General features: G+C 38.5%; 1 protein-coding gene and 1 pseudogene across 1 annotated transcript in view; one reads left to right on the plus strand and one right to left on the minus strand.

The window, feature by feature from the left end:
* AHRR (aryl-hydrocarbon receptor repressor) overlaps positions 1-18,003 on the minus strand; it is a 79,062-nt gene that overhangs the window by 27,404 nt on the left and 33,655 nt on the right. The window lies entirely within an intron of this gene.
* Positions 5,384-6,122, plus strand: LOC118642473 (annotated as a pseudogene).

Here is an 18,003-nt window from a genome sequence, read left to right on the forward strand (position 1 = left end):
TTGACTGAAATCAGACCCACAACTCATTGGTCCGTGGGCTGACCCTCTACCACTGAGCCAAACCAGCCAGGGCCCTAGTTATGTTTTTAAAAGTTATTCTGACCAGAGGCCTTAGTGTCCACACGCTGAGATGGTCTCTAAGTCCCCCTGTGTTGGTTGTATTTTGACTATAATATCGTCAATTCTCTTTGAAAACATGAGTCCAGGATCTAGGGTCCAGCACCTCGTCACCACTGCTCCCAGTGACCTCCATGGCTATTTCTCTTTGGTTTTCAAGGACTTTATGTAGAATTATGAACCTATTATAAACACTGTATAAATTCACAGCTGTTGCCCTTTAAAATCCGTCCCTTCAGCCTGATCTGCTAACAAGTCCCACTCATATCCAAGCACCGACTCACCCCCTCATCCCCACATTTCACCTCTCACCGCCCCGATATGGGCTCCCCAGGACCCTCATCAGCATTATCACCAACTTACGTGATGGCTGGTTTCCCCGCGGAGCCAGCACTGCAGCACCCAGACCCAGCCACTGCCTGAACCTTGATTCCTGGGGAGCACTGGCCCAGTGGTGCTCCCTGGAGGACCCTGGCCCAGGAGTGGCCCAGCCAGTCTTCCGTTTTGAGGGTCATCACACTGGCTCTTCACCCCAGGGTTTCCAGCTGGGTTCTGTTTGATCCTGTGTGTGAAATGCTTGGAGAAAATCCTCTACAATATGGGTTTAGTCCTGAAAACTGGCACCCAGGCACCCAGGCACCCAGCCCTGGCTGTCACAGCACCTTTCTGCCATCTTCCTGTTTCAGTCTGGCAGGAACGGAAGGCCTCAGGGACTGTATCACAAGCCCGACAGAAGCTCCCCAGTCCAGGCTTCCCAGGCACTTTGAGGTTTGAAGCAAGCTCTGAGAGCACTCTGCAGGGCTGGGAGGGGTCACTCCCTTGAGATCCTTGTCTCTGCTAACAGAGGATGACCCCTGGTCCTGACACCAGCCCCTCACGCTGCCAGACCCCAGTGGGCCACCTGGGGCAGGGCATACTCAGCCCAGGGTCCTGCAGAGTCCCACAGAGAGGGGCTCAATAGCAGAATAGAGGTGACAGAGGAAAGAGTCAGTAAAGTTAAAGATAAACCAGTAAAAATTATCCAACCTCAGAGAGAAAATATTGGGAAAAATGAACACAGCCTCAAGGACCTATAGGACAATATAAAAAGATCTAACATTTGTGTCAATGGAGTTTCTGAAATAGAAGGGAAAGCGATTGGTGTGATAAAAAGTATTTGAAAATTACAGCAATATCCCTGATGAACATAGATGACAAAATCCTCAACAAAATCTTAGCAAATCAAATTCAGTAATATATTTTAAAAGTTATACGCCATGATCAAAAGAGATTTATCCCAGGGATGCAAGGCTGATACAATATTCTTAAGTCAATAAATGAACAAAATGAAAGATAAAAATCATGTGATCATATCAATAGATGCTGAAAAAGCATTTGACAAAATCCAGCATCCATTTTTTTTTATAAAAACTCTCAGCAAAGTGGGAATAGAAAGATCATATCTCAACATAATAAAGGCCATTTATGACAAACCTACAGCCAACATCATACTCAATGGGCAAAAACTAAAAGCATTTCCCTTAAGAACAGGGACAAGACAGGGATGTCCACTTTTGCCACTCTTATTTAACATAGTACTGGAAGTCTTAGCCACAGCATTCAGACAAAAAAATAAATAAATAAAAGGGATCCAAATTGGAAAGTAAGAAGTGAAATTGTCATTATCCACAGATGACATGATACTGTACATACAAAACCCTAAAGACTCCATCAAAAATCAACTAGATTTAATAAATGAATTTGGCAAAGTAGCAGGATACAAAATCAACATCCAGAAATCACTGGCATTTTTATACACCAATAATGAACACACAGAAAGAGAAACTAAAAAAAAAAATCCCATTTACCATTGCAACAACAAAAAAGTTAAGATACCTAGGAATAAACTTAACCAAAGAAATAAAGGACCTATTTGCAGAAAACTACAAGACATTGAAAAAAGAAATAGAGGGAGATATAAAAAAGTAGAAGTATATACTTTGTTCATGAATTGGAAAAATTAACATAATCAAAATGTTCATACTACTCAAAGCAATCTCTAGAGCCAATGTAATCCCCATTAAAATACCAATGACATATTTCACGGAACTAGAATAAATACTTCAAAAGTTCATATGGAACCAAAAAAGACCCCGAATAGCCACAGCAATCTTGAAAAAGAAGAATAAATTAGAAGGAATCACAATATCAGATATCAGGTTATACTACAAAGCCACTGTAATCAAAACAGCCTGGTACTGGCACAAGAACAGGCATATAGATCAAGGGAACAAAACAGAGAACCCAGAAATTGACCCAAGACATTATGCTCAATTAATATTTGACAAAGGAAGCAAGAGCATACAGTGGAGTCAAGACATCCTCTTTAATAAATGATGCTGGAAAAACTAGACAGGTATATGCAAAAAACTGAAACTAGACCACCAACTTACACCATATGCAAGAATAAACTCAAAATGGATAAAAGACTTAAATGTGACTTGTGAATCCATAAAAATCCTAGAAGAAAATGTAGGCAACAAAATTTCAGACATCACACGCAGATTTTTCACTGATACAACACCTAAGGCAAGAGAAACAAAGGAAAAATTAATACATGGGACTACATAAAACTAAAAAGTTTCTGCACAGCAAAAGAAACAACCACCAAAATGGAAAGGGAACCCACTCTATGGGAGAACATAATTGCCAATGATACATCAGATAAGGGGTTAATTTCCAAAATATATAGAGTACTCATACAACTGAACAAAAGGAAGACAAAGAACCCAATTAAAAAATGGGCAGAGGAACTAAATAGACACCTCTCCAAACAGGACATAAAAATGGCCAAGAGACATGTGAAAAAATGCTCAACATCACTAATCATCAGAGAGATGCAAATTAAAAAGACTATGAGGTATCACCTCACACCTGCCAGAATGGCTGCAATCAACAAATCATCAAACAACAAGTGTTGGCGAGGGTGTGGAGAAAAGGGGACTCCAGTACACTGATGGTGGGAATGCAGACTGGTACAGCCACTATGGAAAACAATATGGTGTTTCCTCAAAAAACTAAAAATTGAATTGCTATTTGACCCAGTGATCCCACTTCTAGGAATATATCCTAAGAAGCCTGAAACACCAATCAGAAAGAATATAGTATGCCCATTTTCATAGCAGCACTATTTACAATTGCTAAGATCTGGAAACAGCCCAAGTGTCCATCCATAGATGAGTGAATAAAAAAGCTGTAGTACATGTACACAGTGGAGTACTATGCAGCTGTAAGAAAGAAAGATCTCTTATCCTTTGAGATGACATGGAGGGACCTGAAGAGTATTATGCTAAGTGAAATAAGCCAGTCAGAGAAAGAGAAGTATCACATGATCTCACTTATTTGTGGAATATAATGAACAAAATAAGCTGATAAACAAAATAGAACCAGAGACTTAAGTAGGGTTCAAACTGACAAACTTCAGAGGAGGGGGAGGGGGTAGGGAAGAGATAAACCAAAGAACTTATGTATATAAGCATAAGCAATGGACACAGACATCAATGCTGGGGGTGTGGGGTTGGGAATGGGAGGAGGGTGTCAATGTGCAAAAAAAAAAGAAACATCTGTAACAAAAATAAATTAAATTTTTTTAAAAAGTATTTGAAGACTATGGCTGAAAACTTCCCAAATTTGGTAAAAGACATAAATATTCAGGCTCAAGAAGCTCAGTGAACACTAAGCAGGATGAGCTAATTAAACCAAGTTTAGACACATCATAATTAAGCATAAAAATAAAAACCAATGATAAGGAAATAATCCTGAATATAGTCAAAGAAAAATGACACTATATATATAGTGGGACAATAATTCCAATGACTAGATTTCTTATCAGAAAATATGGAGGCCAGGAGAGAGAAGAGAACATCTTTCAAGTGCTACAAGAAAAGAACTGTCTGCCCAGAATTCTATTTTTAGCAAAAATATCAATTAAAAATGGAAGCAAATAAAGAAATGTTCTGGTAAGAAGATAACTAAAATAATACATCACCAGTAGACCCACACTATAAGAAAAGCTGAAGGGAGTTCTTTAGGATGAAGAGAAATGGCACGAGACGGAAACTCAGAACCTCAGGAACCAACAGGCAGCATTAGAAATGGTAAATATCTGGCAAAATGTAATAGACTGTTTTCACCTCTTGGGCTCTTTAAAATATGTATGACTACTAAAAGCAAAAATTATATTGTTTAGAGGGTTTAATGACATAATACATATTATAAATACAAGAGAAGCAGGTAAAAGGATTTAATGGTTTAAGGCTTCTGTGTTTTACTTGAAGTAATAAAATTTTAATTCTGACTGTTGAAAGTAGGGTTTGAATTGTATTCTTTAGAGCAACTACTAAAGAAAAATAATAAAAAGAAATATATACCTAAAATCCAATAGCTATACTAAAATGGAATACTAATAAATATCCTTATAATTAAAAATAAGCAGAAAAGATGAAAGGAACAAAAATAGAAAAATTGTTAAATGCTAGACTTAAATCCAATACTATCAATGATTACCTCAATATAAATGACCTGAACACACTAATTAACAGAAAGATGCTGTCAAATTGGATTTTAAAAGAAAACAAAAACAAGACCCAACTATACACTGCCAACAAGAAATACACTTTAGAGACTGCTGTCCCCAACCACTATCTGCAGGGCTGCCGCTGCCCCACCACAACCACCATGGCTCCTGCTCTGTCACCTCCGCGGCTGCTGCCCTCGGTGTCGCAACCACCTCTGGACCGGCTGTATGATAAGGCCACAGTCTTCAATGAGTAAACATATTCCTCAGTTCTGTGCTGTTCTTGGTCACACACTTACAGAATTTTTGAAGGGCAGTGGAGATTCCTGCCGGGCACAGCACAACCTCTATGCAAACAAGCAAACTGCAGAAATTCATTACTATTCCACTAAGAAGCCCCCACACGAGTGGTTAACCTGGACACAGTGTTGAATTGAACTCTGCAGAGCATTTTACAAGAGTTCTGACCTGGCTGGGGTACACCTCAGGGCACATCCTTTCTATTGCCTCCCATTGCTGGACTGAAGAATTGCTGCTTCTTGTTCGGAGGTTCATTTCATTTCCCATTACTCCCAACTTCACTCAAAGCACTGAGAATTTCAAGAGGAGTATGTTGAAGTAGACTCCATTTCTTTGCATCATTTCTGTATTCAACTTTTAAATTGTTTCATAACCCTATTGAGCGTTTTAAACTAAATTAACATAGCTTGAATGAACTGCCCAGCTCCTGTGGAAGTCACAGTCAAGATCGTGAAATTTCTCACCTGGCTAGTTAAGCTCAGCAGTTAGAGCATCGGCCTGCAGACCAATGAGTCACGAGTTTGATTCTAGTCGAGGGCGTGTACCTCTGTTGCATTTCGTCCCGGCCCTGGTCAGGGTTGTGCAAGAGGCAACCAGTCAGTGTGTCTCTCTCACATTAATGTTTCTCTCTCTCTCTCCCCCCCCTCCCCCTCTATCTGATGATAAATAAAAAAATATCCTTGGGAGAGGATTAAAAAAGAATGTGAAAGTTTTCATTACATACAATCCAACCAATGTAACCCTAAACAAATTTATAAGAGTTCACAATAGTAAGAGTATGTGAAGCAACTTATGACACTACTCTTGTGGAGAAAGAAGGCATCCGTGTTCTTGATTGGCCTTTTGGTGATGATACATGACCATTCAACCAGATTGTTGATGATTGGTAAGTCTGGTAAACATTAGTTTCATGAAGAACCTGGTTGTTATAATGCTGTTCATTGTCTTGCAGTCCTTGAGCTCCGGTGCTTGTGGCTCTGGCATCAATCGAAGTTGGAATAAAATATGAAGATGCAGTACAATTCATGGGACAAAAGCAGCATGGAGCTTTTAACAGCAAGTAACATTTGTATTTGGAGAAGTTGGTCCTAAAATGTGGCTGTGCTTCAAAGACTCCAGTGGTCACAGAAACAACTGCTGCATTCAATAAAATGGGTGCCTGATGCCATTGCCTTGGAAGTGGAACTTGAGACAGGCCCTAATTTGCCATACATAATAGCCAACATGTTGGCTTGGTGAGCAAGTCTAATGAAGCTTCCACAGGAGTATTGAAAATCAGTTTTACCAGGCCACAAGCTTGACCGAATTGCAACCTCTATATCTGAAATGTGATCAACCTATTTTGACACTTAGCAAAACATTCTTACTGTTCAGCATTTAAAATGTGTTTGTCAGAATCATAAAAGCAGCAAGAGAAAAACAGTTTGTAACCTACAAAGGAGCTCCCATAAGACTGTCAGCTGATTTCTCAAAAGAAACTTTGCAGGCCAGAAAGGAGTGGCAAGAAATATTCAGAGTGATGAAAAGCAATGACCTACAACCAGGATTACTCTATCCTGCAAAACTATCATTTAGAATTGATAGACATATTAGGAGTTTCCCAGACAAGAAAAAGCTAAAGGAGTTCACCACCACCAAACCAGTATTATATGACATACTGAAGGGTATGTTTGTTCTTGAAGGAGAAGAACAAAAATATGAACAATAAAATGGCAATTAATACATATCTATCAACAATTGATTCTACACACAAAATGAGCAAGCAGAACAGAAACAGACTCATAGATACAGAGAACTTTTTGTTGCTTGCCAGATGGGTGGGGGCTGGGGGATTGGTGAAAAAGATAAAGGAATTAAGAAGTACAAATTGGTTGTTAGACTGATGAACCTTAAAGGGAACGGGAAAGGGAGGGTGAGATGAGATAAACCAAAGAACTTCTATGCATATATGCACAACCAATGGACACCGACAATAGTGTGGGGAAGGCAGAGGGAAGTGGAATTGGGGAGGAGGGGGTCAATGGGGGAAAGGGGGGGCATCTGTAATGCATTCAACAATAGAGGTGAGTTTAAAAAAAAAAACCTGAAAAAAATAATAAAATAAATGTGTTTGTCACTTGTATCAATTAACTTTTCCTGAAATCATGCAGTATTGAGTTATGTCTTTACATTTATTCCTATGCCAGAACTTTATCAATATATCAGAGCTTTAGAAAGATTAAGTACCTAAAAACACAGCACAATACTTGTATATTTTTAGTATCATGCAGAACTTAAATCCCAGGAACTCTGAACACTCTGGATCTTATATGGTTTATCCTTTCAGTCATCTGAAGCACATGAAGTGGGGCCTGTATTTGTCTGGTCACTTTATGTTCACACCTCCCACATTCATACAAGTATACATCAGGGCCCTGGCCGGTGGGGGCTCAGTTGGTTGGAGTGTTGGCTCATGCACTGAAGGGTCATGGACTCAATTTCAGGTAGGGTACATACCCAGGTTGCAGGTTTGATCCCTGACTGGGGAGGCAGCTGATTGATTTTTCTCTCCCTCTCTCTCCATCTCCCTTCCTTTCTCTCTAAAAATCAATAAAAACCTATCCTTGGGGGAAGATTTTTCTTTTTTTTTTTTTTTTTATCCTCACCCGAGGACATTTTTCGATATTTTGTTCAGATAGAGTGAGTGGGAGAGAGAGAGAGAGAAACATCGACGTGAAAGCGACACATCAAGTGGTTGCCACCCACACGACCCAACCAGGGTTGGGGACAAACTGCAACCAAGGTACGTGCCCTTAGCGGGAACCGAACCCGGGTCTCTCCGGACCACAGGCCGACGCTCTAACCGCTGAGCCAAACCGGCCAGGGCGGAAGATTTTTCTTTAAAGTATACATCAGGTTTGCTCAACTTAAAAAAAAAAAAAATTTATATCAAGTCTTAGTGATTATTTAATGTCTTTCTACAAATCTCATTTTGTGCCATGATAGACAGCCTTCATTTTGAAAAGAAGCAGATGTCTTTAATGCCTCTAGATAAAAAGCTTTACAGTTAATGTTGATGTTTGCATTTGGGGCGCAACTTATAGGGAGGGCCTGAGAAAAGAATGGGAGGGAGCTGGTAAGTATTTTTAGTAAAATGTTACCTTTGTCTTGTGTGGAACATGTAGAATATGCTCTTTAATTTAATAAATTTGTTTTAAAGGTAGAGATGCTTTGTTACTGTAGCTAAAACTATTCTTAATCACAAATTCTTGTATTTTTTCATTGTTCCTGAAGTTGTTTACCAACCTATTTTTGTTTGAAGTATGATTTTTTTTTCCTTCCCATTCTCTCTTGCAATAAAAAAGAAGTGGGTTTCTGCTAATGAATTGAGCAGACATCTAATATTTTATATGCCTTTTGAGCTGTGTAACTTAATATTTGGATACTTGATCATTTGTTTTATTATGTAATTGATAAAATGGTGATGTGTATTAATGTTAGTTCAACCATATATTTATACTGTCTAGGAATGTGTGGTTACAGTTCTGTGGGAGAAATAATTTGTCAGTGTTTACCAATTTGTAAAAATCTACTGTGAGAGCTTACACGTATGAATAAATAATGAGATGCATTTCTTTATAAAAGAAAAAGAAATATACTTTATATCACAAATGGATTAAAAGTAAAAAGATGGAGTAAAATATGCCAAGCAAACATTAGTAAAAAGAAAGCCAGAGTAGCTATATTAGTATCAGGCAAAGTAGACTTCAGAACAAGGAAAATTACCAAGAATAAAGAAACATTTTACATAATGATAATAACAGAAGAGTCAATTCATGAAGAAAACATAATCCTAAATAAGTATGCACCCTCCAACATAACTTCAAACTATATAAACTAAAAACTTATAAAACTGAAAGAAGAAATTTAAAAATCCACAGTTACACTGAAAAATGTCAACATTTGTCTTTAAAGTTGACACTAGAAAGAAAATCAACAAGGATATAAAAGACTTGAACATTGTCAACCCACTAGATATAATCAATGTTTATAGTATACCTCCCCCACTGACAGTGTCTAGTGAGGGCCCACTTCCTGGTTCATCAATGACTGTCTCTTTTTGTAACATCACATGGCAGAAGGGCAAGGGGTGTCTCTGGGGCCTCTTTTATAAAGGTACTAATCCCATTGATGAGAGCACCACCCTCATTACCCAATCACCTTCTAAAGGCCTCATGTCCAAACACCATCACATTGGGGATTAGCCCTCCAACTCTGAATTTGGGGGGAGGGCATGGATACAAATATTCAGTCCATAGCAACCATCAATGAAACCAGTAACTTTGTCTTTGAAAAAAATCAATAAAACTGGTAAACCTCTAATCTAACTGACTAAGAAAAAATTAAAGAAGACACAAATTACCAATGGAATAAAAGAGGAGGCATCACCATAGAAACCATAGTCATTACAAGGATAACATGGGAAAACCATGAACAACTCTGTATCTACAAATTCAATAAAGTAGGTGAAATGGACCAATTCTCTGAAAAGACCCAAACTACTAAAATTCACACTGGAATAGATAACCAAAACAGTTCTATATCTATTTTAAAAAATGAATTCATAGTTACAAATCTTTTAACAAATAAAACTCCCAGGCCAGTTGTTTTCACTGATGAATTCTACCAAACATTTCAGAAGGCAATAATACCAATTCTATACAGTCTCTTCTAGAAAATAGAAGAGAAGGGAATACTCTCAACTAATTTTATGAAACCTACATTAACATATCAAAACCAGACAAAGACATTGCAAGAAAGAAAAGTACAAAAATATTTCTCATGAACAAACATAAGTATCCCCACAAAATATCAGCAAATTTAGCCCAGCTGGTGTGGCCCAGGGGTTGAGCATTGATCCATGCACCAAGAGGTCACAAGTCCAATTCCCAGTCAGGGCATATGCCTGGGTTGCAGACTCAATCCCCAGTAAGGGGCGTGCAGAAGGCAGCTGACTGATGTTTCTCTTTCATTGACATTTCTCTCTCTCTCTCCCTCTCTCTCCAAAAATCAATAAAAACATATTTTTAAATATATATGTATATATGTATATGTGTGTGTGTGTGTGTGTGTGTGTGTGTGTGTGTGTGTGTATATATATATATATATATATATATATATATATATATATAGTGATACCTCGGTTCTCGAACGCCTCAGATTTCGACCAAATCGGTATTCGACCAGGAGATTCGAGAAACTTTTGTCTTGGAATCCGAACAAATATTTGGAACTCGAACTTCCGAGATGCGCCGAGTTGAGCCGAATGGCGTTCATTCGGCCCAGCGCGCCTTGCTTGCGTCATCAGTGTGAGTGCAGAGAGAGAGTCACGCTTTGTGGAGAGAGTCACGCTTTACACTGAATTTAACCCTTAGACATACTGTACACTTTTATTTCTTGTTGAGACTTATGTTTTTCTACATATTATATACAAATTAGGCCAGTAAATAGGCATTTTCTGGGGCTTGGAACGAATTAATCCAGTTTCCATTATTTCCTATTGGGGGTTTCATTGCTTCGGTTCTCGAACAATTTGGTTCTCGACCGTCCTCCTGGAACGAATTATGTTCGAGAACCGAGGTATCACTGTATATGCAAATGTAATCCAGCAATATATAACTAAGATTTATCCTGAGCACTCAAGGTGAGCTCAACATGTGAAAATCAGTCAATGGAATTTACAATATTAACAGAAGAAATACCATGATCATCTCAATAGATACTGAAAACACATTTGACAGAAGTTAACATCCAGTCATAATAAGGACTCTCAGAAAACAAGAAATAGAGGGAACTTTCTTAATCTGATATAAGGTATCTACAAAAAACAAAACAACACAAAGAACAAACCTAAGCTAATATACTCAAGGTTGAAAGACTAAAAATTCTTCCCTAAGACCTGGAACAAGGCAAAGGTGTCCTCTCTCCTACTCTACATTGTACTGAAGGTCCTAGAGGTGCAACAACGCAAAAATAAATAAATAAATAAACCATGTCAATGAAAAAAGTAGATATAAAACTGTCTCTATTCTCAGACAACATGATGATCTATGTAAAAATTCCCATAGACTCTGCAAAAAACCTCCAAGAACTACTAATGAATTCAGCAAACTCACAGATACAAAGTCAACCTAGAAAAATAAATTGCCTTTTTATATACTAGTAGAGAACATTGAAATTAAATAACAGTTCTACTTATAATAGCAATCAAAATATAAAATACATAGGTATAACTCTAACACTATGCACAGTGTCCGTACACTGAAAACTACAGAACACTGATGACAGCAGAAACAGAAGACCTGAATGAGTGTAGATCACCATGTTCATGCACTGGGAGAGTCAGTACTATTAGGGCATCAATACTCCCCAAACGCACCTACAGATTCAATACAGTCCCAGTCACAATCCCAGCAAGATATTTTTGTAGATATCAACAAGCTAATTCTAAAATTTATAAGGAAAGACAGAGGAACTAGCATAGCCAAAATAACTTTGAAAAAGAACTATAAAAAAAAAAAAGGAAGATTCACACTGATTTTAGGACTTATTATAAAGCAACAGTAATTAAGATAACATGGTAATTACTCGTGAACGGCCCAACCCACAATCAATGGAACAGAATATAGAGTCCAGAAATAGACACAAAAATATGGCCAAATGATTTTTTTATTAAATGTGAAGGCAATTGCCCTGGCCAGTTTGGCTTCTCAACCTTCCTAATGCCACGACCCTTTAATACAGTTCCTCATGTTGTGGTGACCCCCCAACCATAAAATTATTTTTGTTGCTACTTCATAACTGTAATTTTGCTACTGTTATATCTTAGGTGACCCCTGGAAAAGGGTCGTTCGACCCCCAAAGGGGTCGCGACCCACAGGTTGAGAACTGCTGACAGAGTGTCAGCCTGTGGACCAAAGAGTCACAGGTTTGATTCCTGCCAAGGGCATGTACCTCAGTTGTGGTTGGTCCCTGACCCTGGTCAGGGTTGTATGGGAGGCAACCAATCGATGTGTCTCTCTCACATGGATGTTTCTCCCTCTCTCTCTTCCTCCCTCTCTCCTTCCCTCCCTCCCACTCTATCTGAAGATAAATATAAAAATATCCTCTGCTGAGGATTAAAAAACTAACTAACTAAATAAATAAAATAAAAATGCAAAGGCAATTCAACAGAGAAAGGTTAGTCTGTCAAGTAAATTATTCTGAAGTGAATGGACATTCCTACACAAAAACAGTAGATCTTGACTGCTACCTCATACTTTGTACCAAAGTTAACTAAAAATAAACCATAGACCTAAATATAAAACAAAAAACTATAAAAGTTTGGAAAAAAACATTTTTTAAAATCTTTATAATCTTAGGTTAGGAAAAGAGTTTTTAGTTGTGACACAAAAATCATCCTCTATTAAAAAATAAATTGATAAATTGGACTTCATCAAAACCAAGTAGTTTTGCTCTTTGCAAGAACTTGTCAAGAGAATGAAAATATAAGCCACAGAATGGGAGAAAATACAAACCATACATACGACAAGGATATGCGTCCAGAATATATAAAGAACTCTCTTACCTCAATAGTAAGAAAGCAAACAACCTGATATTTTAAAATGGGCAAACAGTTTACAAAGAGGACGTATGGATGGCAAATAAACACAAGAAAAGATGCCCAGTATCATTAGTCCTAAAGGAAATGCAATTTAAAACCTCAACAATACTCCAGTATACACCTATTCAGGTGGCTTTGAGAACAAACAATGCCTTGCAACAGCCCTGAGGTGGAGCAACTGGAACACCCACCACTACCAGTGGGGACTCAACATGGCACAGCCACTTTGGAAAACAGTGTAGCAGTTTCTCATAAAGTTAAAAACACACTTACTTTATGACCTGGCAATCAGACACATAGGTGTCACCCAAACAAACAAACAAACAAACCTGTGTGTGAATGTTTACTGCAGTGTTAGTTATAAACACCAAATCCTAGAAACAACCCAAATGTCCCTCCACTGTTCGATGGGCCAGCACATTGAAATAAACCTGCACCACAGATGCCAGACAGGGCCTGTGAGGCACGCAGCAACACGGCAGGTCAGAACTGAATCTTGCTGACTACAAGCAGCCTAACCCCAAGGGCTGTGTGCTATTGGAATTTATTAAGGGGCACTCTGAGAAAGGCTGTTAGAGAAGACCATAAGGATGGGGAGCACAGTACTGGTGGGGGCAGGGCAAGGGCTCTGACTGCATGAGGGAGATTGGGGGTGATAGAATTGTTGTGTATCTTGATTACGGTGGTGGTTCCACCCACTGCCAAAAAGAACAAATTTTAGTGTGCATAAATTTAAAAATTTTAGAAAATAATTATGAACAATTATATGTCGACAAACTGGACAAATTAGATGAAATGGATAAATTCTTAGAAACATACAATCTTCCAAAATTAAATAAAGAAGAATCAGAAAATCTGAACAGACTGATTACAACTAATAAAACTGAAGCAGTAATGAAAAAAAAAAACTTCCAGCAAACAAAAGTCCTGGACCAGATGGTTTCACAGGCAAATTTTACCAAACATTCAAAGAAGAACTAACACATATCCTTCTCAAACTATTCCAAAAAATTAAAGAGGAGGGAAGACTCATTTTACAAGGCCAGCATTACCCTAATTCCAAAACCAGATGACACTACAAAGAAAGAAAATTATAGGCCAATATCCCTGATGAACATAGATACTAAAATCCTCAAAAAAATATTAGCAAACTGGACATAGTTATACATTAAAAAGATCATACTGCCATTTGACCCAGTGATCCCACTTCTAGGAATATATCCTAAGAAGCCTGAAACACCAATCAGAAAGAATATATGTACCCCCATGTTCATAGCAGTGCTATTTATAATAGCTAACATCTGGAAACAGCCCAAGTGCCCATCAGTAGATGAGTGGATAAAAACACTATGGTACAGTTACACAATGGAATTCTATGCAGCTGTAAGAAAGAAAGATCTCTTACCCTTTGAGATGACATGGAGGGACCTGGAGAGTTTATGCTAAGTGCAATAAGCCAGTCAGAAAAAGACAAGTACCACACGATTTCACTTATTTATGGAATATAATGTACAAAATAAGCTGATGATCAAAATAGATCCAGAGACACAAAGTAGGGATCAGACTGACAAGGGAATAGACTGACAAACCTCAGAGGGGAGTGGGGTGGGGGGTGAGAAGAGATAAACCAAAGAACTTATATGCATAGATGCACAACCAATGGACACCGACAAATGTGTGGGGAAAGCAGGAGGGGGGTGGGAGTGGGGAGAAGGAGGTCAATAGCGGAAAGGGGGGGCATCTGTAATACTTTCAACAATAAAGATTTTTTTAAAAATAAAAAGATCAGCCCTGGCCCATTTGGCTCAGCAGTAGAGCCTTGGCCCATGGACCAATGAGTCACAGGTTCAATTCCAGCCAAAGGCATGTACCTCAGTTGCTGTTCATCCCCAGCCCTGGTCGGGGTCATGCAGGAGGCAACCAGTTGATGTGTCCCTCTCACATCGATGTTTCTCTCTCTCTCTTTCTCTCCCTCTCTCTCCCTCCCACTCTATCTGAAGATAAATAGAAAAAATATATATACCCTCGGATGAGAATTAATACAAAATAAATAAAAAGATCATACACTATGATCAAGTGGGATTTATTCCGGGGATGCAAGGTTTGTACAATACCCACAAGTCAATAAATGTGATACACCACGTAAAGAAAATGAAGGATAAAAACCACATGAACATATCAATAGATACAGAAAAAGCATTTCATAAAATCCAGCACCCATTTATGATAAAAACTCTCGGCAAAGTGAGAAGAGAGGGAACAAACCTCAATGTAATAAAGGCCATATATGACAAACCCACAGCCAACATCATACTCAATGGGGGGAAAAAAGAAAAGTATTTCCCTTAAGATCAGGAACAAGACAGGAAAATCTGCTTTGACCACTCTTGTTCAACACAGTACTAGAAATTCATAATACTAGAAAATCAGGCAAGAAAAAGAAATAAAAGTAATCTGAATTGGAAATAAATAAATACAAGTGTCATTATTTGCAGATGACATGATACTGTATATAGAAAACCCTAAAGAATCCATCAACAAAACCAAAAAAAAAACTGCTAGAACTAATAAATGAATTCCATAAGTAGTAGAATACAGAATTAATATTCAGAAATCAGTGACATTTTTAAGAAATATGTTTTGATTGATATCTGAGAGAGAGAGGAAGGGAGAGAGAGAGAGAGAAACATCGATGTGAGAGAGAAACATGGATCGGCTGCCTCCTGCATGCCCTCTACTTGGGATTGACCCCACACCCGTGCATGTGCCCTGACTAGGAATCGAACCCAGACCTCTCAGTCCATTGGATGATGCTCAGTCCACTGAGCCACACCGGCCTAGCAAAATCGGTGGCATTTTTTACACCAATAATGAACTATCAGAAAGGGAAACCAAGAAAACAATCCCATTGAAAATTGCATCAAAAAAATATAAGGTACATAAGAATGAATTTAACCAAAAAGGTAAAAGACCTGTACTTGGAAAACTATAAGATACTGAAGAAAGAAATTGAGGAAGATACAAATAAGTGGAAGCATATACTGTGTTCATGGATAGGAAGAATTAATATCATTAAAATGCCTGTACTACCCAAAGTAATCTATATATTCAACACAATTGCTACCACAATACCAATGGCATATTTCACAGAACTAGAACAAATATTCCAAAAATTTAAATGAAATCACAAAAGACCCTGAATAGCCTCAAGCAATGTTGAGTAAGAAGAACAAAGTTGGAGGAATTATGCTACCTGATCTCCAACTATACTACAAGGCCATAGCAATCAAAACAACATGGTATAGGCATAAAAACAGACACATAAATCTTTGGAATAAAATAGGGAGCACAGAAATAAGTGCACAACTTTGGTCAATTAATATTTGACCAAGGAGGCAATGGTGTTGGGAAAATTGGGCAGATACATGCAAAAAAATAGACTAGATGACCTCCTTACACCATACACAAGAATAAAGTCAAAACGGACTAAAGACTTAATGTAAAACACAAAACCATAAAAACCAAAGAAGAAAACAGGCAGTGAAATCTCAGACATTTCTCATAGCAATATTTTTTCTGCTATATCTCCTTGGGCAAGGGAAACAAAAGAAGAAAAAAAATTAACAAATGGGACTACATTAAACTAAAAAATTTTTGCACAGCAAAGAAAATAATCAACAAAATGAAAAGACAACCCACTGAGTGGGAGAACATATTGGCCAATGATACTTCTGATAAGGGGTTAACATCCAAATTTCATAAAGAATTCAAACAACTAAACATAAAAAAAAAAACCCAATCCAATTAAAAAATGAGCAAAGGACTTGAATAGACACTTCTCTAAAGAAGACATACAGATGGCCAACAGACATAAGAAAAGATGTTTAGTATCACTAATGATCAGAGAAATGCAAATTAAAACCATAATGGATATCACCTCTCACCCGTCAAAATGACTGTCATCAATAAATCCACAAATGACAAGTGTCGGTGAGGAAATGGAGAAAAGGGAACCCTCATGCACTGTTGGTGGAAATACAGATTGGTGCAGCCACTGTGGAAAACACTATGGAGTTTCTAAAAAAAATTAAAAATAGACAAGTACCCATCAGTAGATTAGTGGATAAAAAAAGCTGTGGTACTGCCCTGGCTGGTATAACTCAGTTGGTTGGGCATCCTCCCAGGCACTAAAGGTTGCTGGTTCGATTCCTGGTGAGAGTACATGTCCGGATTGCAGGCTCAATCCCAACTAGGGGGTGTGCAGGAGGCAGCTGATCAATTGTGCTCTTGCACAACCATTTCTCTCTTCTCTTTCTAAAAATCAATAAATTATTAAAAAATAAAATAAAAACACTGTGGTACATTTACACAATGGAATACTACTTGGCCATAAAAAAGGAAACCTTACCTTTTACAACAGCATGAATGGACCTAGAGGACATTATGCTAAGTGCAATATGCCAGTAAGAGAAAGACAAGTACCACATGATTCCACTTATATGTGGAACCTAGTGAACAAAATAAACAAACAAAGTAGAAGCAGCTGTCGGGGGAGGGGTGAAACAGGTAAAGAGATTAAGCAAAAAAAAAAGCAAACCCAAACAAACCCAAACTCACAGACACAGAGAACAGTGCAGTGATTACCAGAGGGAAAGGGGGGTAGAGGCAGGTAGAAGAGTGGAAAGAAGGAATAAGTAGTGAAGGAAGGAAACTAGACTTTGGATTGTGAACACACAATAAAACACACAGAGGATTTATTATAGAATTGTATACTTGAAACCTACATTATTTTATTAACCAATATAACCCCAATACATTCCATTAAAAATAAATGAATAAAAATGTTAGAAAATGTACCATGCAGCCACAATGCACTTGAACTCTAGCCAGGGTCAAGTGGTCATAACATCATCCTGTTCCCTCCTACCCCAACCTGCCTGGCCCAAGTTCACAGTTCCTGTGAATGTGTTGCCATGTCCGCACTAAACACAATGGCTTTGCAGCTCACCTTATAAGTAGAAATAAAAACCCAGGCACTCTGAACCATGCTCAAAGCTCACAACGTGGCTAGAGCTATATACCTACTGTGTGTGTGTGTGTGTGTCTCCAGGACCTCCACTACATCCCCTCTCCCACCATGTCCCCCTCTGGTTTCTTCTTCCTACCAACCTCCCCTGCCCCAGGCCTCCGATGTCACCCATACCCAGTGCCTGTGCCAAGGTGCTCCCTAGGTGGCAACTCCGTCTGTCTGACCTGGTTTCCCAGGGGAGCTGAGGGCTTGGAGCCTCTGGGCCCATGAGCCTCCAAACTCAGATAAAGAAACACAGGTCCAGCCCCAGCCCCAACCCCAACAGGGACCCTGGGCCAGCGCCTAACAGCTGCAAATCTT

This window comes from Molossus molossus, unplaced genomic scaffold (assembly GCF_014108415.1).
Source record: "Molossus molossus isolate mMolMol1 unplaced genomic scaffold, mMolMol1.p scaffold_m16_p_3, whole genome shotgun sequence".
NCBI classification, from domain to species: domain Eukaryota; kingdom Metazoa; phylum Chordata; class Mammalia; order Chiroptera; family Molossidae; genus Molossus; species Molossus molossus.